Raw genomic sequence first — 10513 nt, forward strand, 5'->3', positions numbered from 1 at the left:
TTAAAAAATAAAATAAAAATTAAATTTTTAAAAATTGTTTAAAAAAAGAGAAAACTGGCCCAAAATGGAGTCACTTGAACTGAGCTTCACTCACCAAACCAAGACTTAACACCTAACTTAATTACAGTTTCAGCCTCCCCTAGAAACCGAATCTTAAATAAGTCAATCTGGAATTAACCTGGTCAGCACTAGTGAGGTAATCTGTCTGACAAACCCCTGCCTGCCATCGCCTAAAGAAAGGTAACCTTACCACAAACAATAAGCTCTTTTATAGTATAACTTTCTCATAGCTCTTCGGAGCTCCTTTCTATTCGTTAGATGGGATGCTGCCCAATTCATGAATTACTGAATAAAGCCAATAAGATCTTTAAAATTTACTTGGCTGAATTCTGTTTTTTAACAAAACCAAATGGGACTACTTTGATGTTACCTAAGCAAACACCAGGAGAGCTTTATAATTTCAGAGCTCTCTGCCTGAATTTCTTTGTTCTCAAATAGCCACATGGAGTGCTTGCTGCGCAATCCTTTCAAGTTACCGGCCTAATGTCTTCATTAGAGTCCTTTCATGACAACCCTATTTAAAATAATAATAATAATAATAGCTCTCTGACCTTTATCTTAATTTTGTGTAGTAATTACTGCAAAATGTACTCTTTCTAATGTACAATTCAGCATCTTTTGAGAGCATATATAACCATAAATACATCACTAAAATATACAGAACTTGGGAATTCCCTGGTGGTCCAATGGTTAGGACTCAGCCCTTTCATGGTTGTGGCCCAGGTTCAATCCCTGGTCGGGGAACTAAGATCCTGCAAGCTGCAGCCAAAAAAAAAATAGCAACAAGGGAAAAGCAACAAATAACATACAAGGGAATCCCCATAAGGTTATCAGCTGATTTTCCAGCAGAAACTCTGCAGGTCAGAAAAGGGAAAAACCTACAACCAAGAATACTCTACCCAGCAAGGCTCTCGTTCAGATTCAACGGCGAAGTCAAAAGCTTTACAGACAAGCAAAAGCTAAGAGAATTCAGCACCACCAAACCAGCTTTACAACAAATGCTAAAGGAACTTCTCTAGAAGAAAAGGCCAGGACTAGAAACAAGAAAATTACAAATGGGAAGGCTCACCGGTAAAGGTAAACATACAGTCAAAGTAGGAAATCATCCACACAAAAATATGATATCAAAACCAGCAATCATGAGAAGCAGAGAGTACAAATGCAGGATATTGGAAATGCATTTGACATTAAGAGACCAGCAACTTAAAACGATATACATATATAGACTGCTGTATCAAAACCTCAGGGTAACCGCAAAACAAACTTCCGGGTACAAAATAAGTAAGTCACAGGGATGTAATGTACAGCATAGGGAACATAGTCAATAATATTGTAATAACTTTGAATGGTGACAGACAGTAACAAGACTTATCATGGTCATCATTTTGTAACGTACAAAAATATCTAATTACTATGCTGTACAACTGAAACTAATAGAAGTCAATTATATAATACTTCAGGGGAAAAAAACCACCTGGATTCATCTCTGAATCCTCTGTTTCACTCTCTCACTGTTATAAAACTGAATGTTTATGTCCCCCCAAAATTCATAGTTGACACAAAACCTCCCAATTTCATGGTATTAGGAGCCGGAGCCTTTGGGAGGAAATTAGGATTAGATGAGGTCATGAAGGCAGGCCCCACGTGAATGGGTTTAGCACCCTTATAAATGTCACGAGAGAGCTTGCTCCTCTCTCTGTTCTCCACCATGTAAGGACACAGTAAGAAGATGGTGTCTATGAACCAGGAAGCAGGCCCTCATCTGAACCTGACCATGCAGGCATCCTGATCTTGGACTTCTAGCCTCCAAAACTGTGAGAAATAAACTCCTGGTGTTTATGTCATCTAGCTTATGGTATTTTGTTATAGCAACCCAAGCAGAACAAGACACTTTCCTTCCACATTAAGAAATCTAGTTAACCCTTAATAAAAACACATCCAGAATCCAGCCACTTCTAAGCTACCACTCTGTTCCATGAACCCTCAAGTGGCCTACTATAATAGCCTCCACCCTGGTTTTCCTTCCTCTTCCCTCAGTCTCACAATCTGTTCTCCACTATGCAGCCATATGCAGCCTGTTAAGACCTAGGTAAGGGACTTCCCTGGTGGCGCAGTGGTTAAGAATCCGCCTGCCAATGCAGGGGACATGGGTTCGAGCCCTGGTCCGGGAAGATCCCACATGCTGCGGAGCAACTAAACCCCGTGAGCCACAACTACTGAGCCTGCGCTCTAGAGCCCACAAGCCACAACTACTGAGCCCATGTGCCACAACTACTGAAGCCCACATGCCTACAGCCCATGCTCCGCAACAAAGAGAAGCCACCGCAATGAGAAGCCTGCGCACCACAATGAAGAGTAGCCCCCGCTCGCCACAACCAGAGAAAGCCTGCACGCAGCAACGAAGACCCAATGCAGCCAAAAATAAATAAATGAATAAATTTATTTTAAAAAAAAGGGGGGGACTTCCCTCGTGGCGTAGTAGTTAAGAATCCGCCTGCCAATGCAGGGGACATGGGTTCAAGCCCTGGTCCAGGAAGATCCCACACGCCACGGAGCAACTAAGCCCGTGCGCCACAACTACTGAGCCTGCGCTCTAGAGCCCAAGAGCCACAACTACTGAGCCCGCGCGCCACAGCTACTGAAGCCCGTGCGCCTACAGCCCGTGTTCTGCAAAAAGAGAAGCCACTGCAATGAGAAGCCCACGCCCTGCAACAAAGAGTAGCCCCTGCTCACCGCAACTAGAGAAAGCCCGCGCACAACAATGACGACCCAACACAGACAAAAAATTTTTAAAAATTTAAAAAAAATAAAAAAAGACCTAGGTAAGATCATTCCCCTCCTCTGATCCAAACTTTCTATCACCTCCAGAATAGATACCCAACTTCTTAGGCAGCCATTCCAGTCCCGAATCTTGTCCTCCTGCTCCTTCTTCCCACCTGATGGAAAGGAGATCTTAATGATCCCAACTCAGCTCTACCTCTAAACATTTTTACATCCTGGTACTGGGATAACCTTTCCACATCCGTTTACATTCGGTGCCAGAAATGGAAATACCTCCATATAATCCTTCGTAGACTCGGGACCCTGAGCTTGGGTCCTTAACGAATACCACGACACCACAATACAGAGAATATATGGGTGGGGGTAGGGAACAGTAAGGGGCTGGGACACTCTACACGTACTGGTATAGGTCCCATAAGCGCTTCTGCAGCCATGTTTTAAGAGACAGGTTACAGATGAATGAATATAACCATGTCAGGTTTCAGTGGGTTCAGGCCCCTGTGTGCCCACGCCTGGCCCTTGAGCCTGGTGAACTAGGGCTGGATGCCTAACCTCCGTGCCTCAGTGTCTCACCTTACTAGCTCTGTGTGCTTGAACGAAGATCCAACCTCCTGGTGCCCAAATGCTTCATCCTCCTCCTTCAGTCTGTTCCTCTGTTGAACAGCCTTTGGGAAACTTTTAAAAGCCTAATGTAGTTTGTGTCCCCCCTTAGTTTAAAATTTTCCACAGCGCTCAGAGTTCTGAGAATATAGGCAGAGGCCTCAGCCTGCTATTCCAGGCGCGACTCCACCTCAAACTTTGTTCCTCGCCAGGCACAACGGAGCCCAGGTTTTCCGAATCCTCACGGCTCAGTCGCAACTCCAAGCCTTTGTACATGCCGGTTCCTGTGCCTGTAACCCTCTCCCACATCTAATCACACCCCCGATAGTAAAATTAAACAGGAAAGCTGAGGTGTTGACCACTGTCAGAAACAGGAGCCCATATACTAGCGCCTCACCGTCCTGGACACCGGGGCCTGGGCTGCAGGGACGAGAGCACTTGGGGCTTTAGTGTCTGGTGGGGTGAGGGCCCGAGGACGAGCGTTTACCTGAGGCGGGTCCCTCCGAGCGGCCGCAGCCATCCAGGCCTGTGGGCGGAGCGGGGCCAGGAGCGGGCCGGCGGTTCTTAAACCGGCCCTGGTGCAGATCATCTCGGGCGGGGCCGCGACCGAGCCTCAGACTCGCCTTTGTGCAGCGGGAACAACGACTGCCCCGTCGCTTTCTCGGTCCTGTCCCGTCGGCCCCACTAAACGCTCCAGAACTTCTGCCCGTATGAACACACCCGAGCAGCCAAAATGACCGCCCGGAGGAGGACGCCGGAAGTCCCGCCCCACGCTAGGCAACCCTCACGGAAACGCCTCTGTTCTGAGCCTTCATTGGCTCAGCAAGGCTGCCGATCGACGCAGAGCATTCTGAGTAATGTAGTTCCCACACTTGGGGTAACCCGCGCGTGGACTACTGGCAATCTTAGACCCCTGAGGGGCGCTGGGAAATGGAGTCAGCGGGCCAAAGGACTTAGAAGGCGCTTGTCCTTTCTTTCAAAAAATAAATTTATTTATTTATTTATTTTTATTTTTGGCTGCGCAGGCTTCTCATTGCGGTGGCTTCTCTTGCTGCAGAGCACGGGCTCTAGAGTGCAGGCTCAATAGTTGTGGTGCATGGGCTTAGTTGCTCCGCAGCATGTGGGATCTTCCCAGACCAGGGATCGATCCCATGTCCCTTGCATTGGCAGGTGGATTCTTAACCACTGTGCCACCAGGGAAGTCCCAGGGACTTGTCCATTCTTAAGGGGTAGAACTCAGGGTTTCTGGGGGATGTTGTGTTGCCTGCAGACGTTCATCCAAGGTTGGAGATGTATTAGTTCAGACCCTGTGAACTTCCTCATGCTCCCTGAGACTAAACATATCATTGCAGAAGCTCCCAGAGGACAGAGATCCAAATGCACATATCATTCCTAGTCATTCAGACACAAAATGTGTCCACTGGTAGCAGAAGCTAATAAACATTTCATGGGGGAGGGGCAAAATAGGGGTATGGGATTAAGAGACACAAACTACTACTGCTACCAAACCAAACTTGGGCTGTTCACCTGATGCATAGCAAAGCCAATCCATTGACACTCGGTTGTGGTGAAGGAAAGTACAGGGCTTATTGCAGGCACCAGCAAGGAGAACAGGCAGCTCATGCTCAAAAGACCTGAACTCCCCAATGGCTTTCAAAGAAGGGTTTTTAAAGACAGTGTGAGGAGGGAGGGTGGCAGGATGTGTGATCAGCTTGTGCACAATTCTCTGGTTGATGATGAGGTAATGGTGATATTTTCAGAATCTCAATTATCAGTTTTCTGGCTGTAACTGGTCTGGGGTCTATGTGCTGGTTGTCAGCACGCAGTTAACTTCTTCCACCTGGTGGTGGTTTTAGTTTCTGCAAAACAACTCAAGGATATGGCGCAAGATATTATCTATAGCCCTTGAGGAGGAACTAAAGGTCCTTGGCTTTGTTTTATGGCTAAACTATTATTATTTTGTCTTGCTTGACTGCTTTCCTTTGTTTCTGCATTTTCTCACTTCTCTGATTTTGCTTTTTGGAATTCGGGAAAGGCCTAGGAGGCTAAAACTTTTCTATTAACAAGAGTCAGGTCAGGAATTCCCTGGCAGTCAAGGGGTTAGGACTCCACGCTCTCACTGCTGAGGGCCCAGGTCCAATCCCTGGTCGGGGAACTAAGATCCCACAAGCTGTGCAGCAAGACCGGGGGAGGGGTGGGGGGGAAAGTCAGGAGACATGGGGATTGGGGGTGTCTGTCCCGGGGAAGGACCAATAGGGTCCTGCTCAGTTTCACTATGCATAAAATAGATAAGCAACAAGGATATATTGTATAGCACAGGGAAATATAGCCACTGTTTTTAATAACTTTAAATGGAGTATAATCTATAAAAATATTTTTTTAAAATTTTAATTATTTATTTTTGGCTGCGTTGGGTCTTCGTTGCCGCGCACGGGCTTTCTCTAGTTGCGGAGAGCGGGGGCTACTCTTCGTTGTGGTGCGCAGGCTTCTCATTGCAGTGGCTTCTCTTATTGCAGAGCACGGGCTCTAGGCGTGCGGGCTTCATTAGTTGTGGCACGTGGGCTCAGTATTTGTGGCTCTCGGGCTCTAGCGTGCAGGCTCAGTAGTTGTGGCGCCCGGGCTTAGTTGCTCCACGGCATGTGGGATCTTCCCGGACCAGGTCTTGAACCCACGTCCCCTGCATTGGCAGGCGTATTCTTAACTGCGCCCCAGGGAAGTCCCTATAAAAATGTTGAATCACTATGTTGTACACCTGGAACTAACTAATATTGTAAAACAACTATACTTCAATAAAAATAAATTAATAATGAAAAATAAACATTACCATGTTGGAATTAAATCTATACACTATGAAGTGTTAGACTCAGTTTTATCAGTCTCTGTATGTTTGGTCAGGGAGAAGAGAAAAAACACTCCAGATGGGCCATGACAGGAAAGACAGTAGAGGGATGCTGGGCTACTCAAAGCAGGAGTACACAGGAGGATCTCTGTAGTCACTTTAGAAAATACTTCTAACAGCATAGTAAAATAGTGTGCCCAATTTAGTAAGCAATATTTTTATCCATTTAGTATCTTTTTGGATAGCTTGATAGTTAACTTCCTTTTGGGAATCTGACATCAATCTCAAAAATAGAACAATGAAAGATATGCTGTATTGATATGGGACAATGGGTGCGGTGTTCACAGGGGGAGCATGTATAAAAAAGATGTTCTGAACCCCAAAATGCACGGGGTAACTTAAACCATGATCTCATATCATTGTGGGGAAGTGGTTATCATTTCCCCTGTGATTACAGAGACTGTTCTGCATGAGGAATTGATATTATCTGGGAAAAAGTTATAAAAATCAAATTTCAGAAAGCTATTAATGACTATGTAGTGACTCAGAGATTGTGTCAGAAATGTCTCAGAGAAAGTATCAGTGGATGGTAAAAAGGTGAAAATCTTAGAGAAGTTTTAGCAGTGATGTCTGAGAAGAGGTACAATTAAGCTGAACATCTGACTAGAACAATCGCTCTGAAGACTGTCTCCAAAATGTGATTCCTCTTCATGCTTGAAGTCATTATGCAATATCAGCGTTCAGGAAAAGTTAAGGGGGACATTGAGAGTACATGGAATTGCAAAAATACACAGGGAATGTGAAGCCAAAGTGTCTTGTTTAGTCACTGTTCTGACAAATGATCAATGAGTAAATATTTGGCTGCAAGAACTTATTGTAGGTGCGTGGGAGACATTGTGACACAAAAGCGACAAAGATGCCTGCCCTCCTAGGGGTTATATTATATTCAGGAGGACAGAGGAATCATGAAAGAAGAAATGCTAAGTCATATAGTATGTTGAATATAGGAGGCATAATGGAAAGAACATAAGGTGAATGTACTTAGAAGTAGAGTGTGGTATGCAGATTACAGAGCTGAGTAATCACTGCGCAAAAACGTTAAGGAGATGAGGAATAACTATATGGGAATTTTGGGAATAAATTCTAACCAGAATAAGCACGTGGCTACATAGCTTTGGTGGGTGGAGCCCCACATGGCTCCTTGGCAGTGGAGGGCCTGGCTAGGACTTTAGCCAAGTTGGCCGTTAGCCGGACTTGCTCACTGCAAAGACACTCAGGGGATGTGTGAGAAACCTTGGCTCTGCCTCTGGGCGTCTGCAGACTTCCACTCTGGTGGATTAAGGCCTGGAACCAGGAAGCGTAATTTTTCATCGAACCCTGGTTTTCAAGTCTGATCCCTGGACCTTCACCATGAAACGCTCATTTTCATTTCAAAACCCAACCTAGTGAAGCAGACATTTTGTGGGTCAGGCTCTAGAATCTGTGTTTTAATAATCTTCCGGGTGATTCTGATATATTTTCAAGAATATTCCATCGCACCATTGAAGTTTCTGTGGAGCAGGTCACTGTGTTTCTTGCAATAACAGAAGTCCCCCTGAATCACTATGCTGTACATCTGGAACTAATGTAATGTAAAGCTACTTTCTCATTTTACACCCAATATTTCCTGATACTTCCTTCTCTCAAAACCTTGTAGACCTAAAGCTACCTCCTTTTAAAGACTGCCTTGCATTTTGTCTTCTGCATGTACCATGGCTGGCCAGCTGCTGTGAGCTCATGGCTCATGGCTACTATTGCTTCTCAGTGCCTGTATGGGCCCTTCTCCAAGGCCAAAGAAAATTCTTCAGAGGTGACCAGAGTCCTCAAGTGCCAGTCGAATCCCAATAATGTTCCCCATGGGCAGAAAAACCAGACCAAGTAGTGATGGCCTGAAGGTCTAGAGGCTGACAATCATGTCCCAGGAGTCAGGTCCAGCTGAGGTTACAAATGCAGAGTCCAAGAGGCCACCTCCTGACCAGAGGGCAGGTCCCTGAGATGGCATGGACACGTGTGCAAGAGAGGGGCCAGCATTGCTCAGGTGCCACAGGTGGGGAATCAGCTTCTGGAGTAGGAGGAAGTGGGGCCTCAGATTTTGAGCCAGAGGTGAGGACATTGCCTCTGGAGGGGGAAGCTGGGATGCAGTGACTGGTGGCACCTGTCCACACCTGACCTCTGATGCAAGAGCAAGGGTCTCTGCCCCTGGGAGGTCTGGCCTGAGGTTTCAGAACACCTCTGCCTGGGTAGGGCCCCCTGAAAAGATGCAGCCACGGAATTTCCAGCTGCCTCTGCAGCCCTGGGCTCTGAGCTCTGGTCCCTCCACCTCTGCTTTCTGGGCTCCATTTCCCCGTGCAGGTTTAGAAAGTGCCCTGGCAGGAGGATGGGAGGATGCGACCTCACCCGCTGTGCCGTCCTTCCCTCAAGCTCACAGCCCCGTGCTGTGTGCCATCCCACGCCTCAAAGCAGGAACTCCGCGTATTTTGCCACTTTTATAGTAGTTTATGGTAGGGGTGTGAGTCAGTCTGTTACTGTATCACAACCAGAACCTACAACACACTTGAAAAAACCCAAAGTGGTTCTGAGGGTTTCAAAAACTAAAACTCAGTGTAGGATTTTATTAACACTTTTACAAATTGGAGTTAGGTTTTGGATTCTAACAGACGCGTCACAAAATATACATCTCCAAACCCAATTTCCTTATAGTTATGTAATAATAAGCTGACTTATAGTTATGAGAGATTTCCCAAGTGACACTGATCAGGACGCTAGCCATATCCTCGGAAGGTGAACCTTTTTAATTTTCATTTTGTTGCTAATGTAGAACCCACTGACAGATAGTGTAAGAAGAAACACATGCAAGGATTGCAAAGAACAGAGAATGGAGAGTTAGAAGCACTATGAGCTGTGTTCATTCCTATACTGAAGTATTGAGTGTGTTCAGGTCAAAGAGTGAAAGGAAATTGCTTTATTTTCTTCTGATGTCTTTTACATCTATTAAGATATAGAATCATAAAACAATTTTGAAGAATGAATCATTACCAAAGATCATATTCAGTCTCTGCAGTAATGAGTTTTGACATTGATTTGTTAATTCGCATATATTTAAGTGACCACAAGTTTCTCACTGTAAATACCATGTAAAGTTGTGGGAACAGGAGAGGATGAGGCTCCTCACAGATCACTGCACTATAACAGGCATAAAAAAGTTCACATAATATTTATGCTTTTGAAAAATGTGGCAAGGGAACAACAGATAATTCTGAGGATCTTAAATTAGGACAGATTTCAAAGTCAACATCTGGTGGTGAAAAGAATAAAAAGACTCAACATTTCAAGGTAATGGCACCACATTCAAGAGATCATCTAATAAGTCACTGAGCAATTACTAAAAACTTTGAGTCTGTAAATAATAGGAAACCGTCAAATTAAAATATTGAAAAAAAATCCATGCAGAGTCTTAATTTACTACAGGAATATATACTAATGTTGAAAAGAAAAACTCATTCTGGGAGGTAATGTTACTATGATGTTTTATTAGTGGTAATAAATATAACTTATTTCAGCAAAATTTATCATTAATAACAACCACATTACCTAAATATTCTGGATTGAAATAATATTTAGACAAGTTATGTGCTTCATATCTGCACACATTAAAAAGCATTTTACATGATTAAATATAAAAAGATTAAAACAATTTTCCAATCAATTTGAAGTAAAACAGACACAACAGAACTGCAGAATTACACATTTAGCCACAGGTAAGACTATTTTTCAATTACCAAGTATTGTTTATAAGTTAGTCATAATAGACAAATGATTATTAAATATGGACAATAAAGACTACATGAAAATGTAGGTCTTTGAAAGTTGCTTTTAGGTGCTAATGGCTGTCAAATTTTGCTAAAAATTACTTATATTTCATTAAAAATATTCATTTAGTACTTAAAACTAAAGTTAAATGGTTAAAAAAAATACAATCTTTAAAAAATAATTTATTTTAATTGAATTTTTTAACGAATCTTATCATTTCTCCTACATGAATAAACACTCAAGTGACCCATTATGTCTCCTCTGAAAAATTTCTCACCTTTCACCTACTACAACTACTACTGTAGTTCACAGTACTGAGCATTTGGCCAGGTAGCAGTTTCAAAAATAAAGAAAATGGGTTACATGGGGACATACACAATTCTT

The 10513-nt window shown here is 43.8% G+C and overlaps 1 protein-coding gene across 1 annotated transcript in view; it reads right to left on the reverse strand.

The window, feature by feature from the left end:
- Nucleotides 1–4173, reverse strand: part of LOC133079078 (zinc finger protein 211-like) — a 28651-nt gene extending 24478 nt beyond the window's left edge. The window contains exon 1 of the mRNA XM_061174366.1: nucleotides 3929–4173. The gene's annotated coding sequence lies outside the window, so the exon portion shown is untranslated. The remainder of the gene's footprint in view (nucleotides 1–3928) is intronic.
- Between the last annotated feature and the right edge of the window lie 6340 nt (nucleotides 4174–10513).

Source organism: Eubalaena glacialis, chromosome 18 (assembly GCF_028564815.1).
Source record: "Eubalaena glacialis isolate mEubGla1 chromosome 18, mEubGla1.1.hap2.+ XY, whole genome shotgun sequence".
Classification (NCBI taxonomy): domain Eukaryota; kingdom Metazoa; phylum Chordata; class Mammalia; order Artiodactyla; family Balaenidae; genus Eubalaena; species Eubalaena glacialis.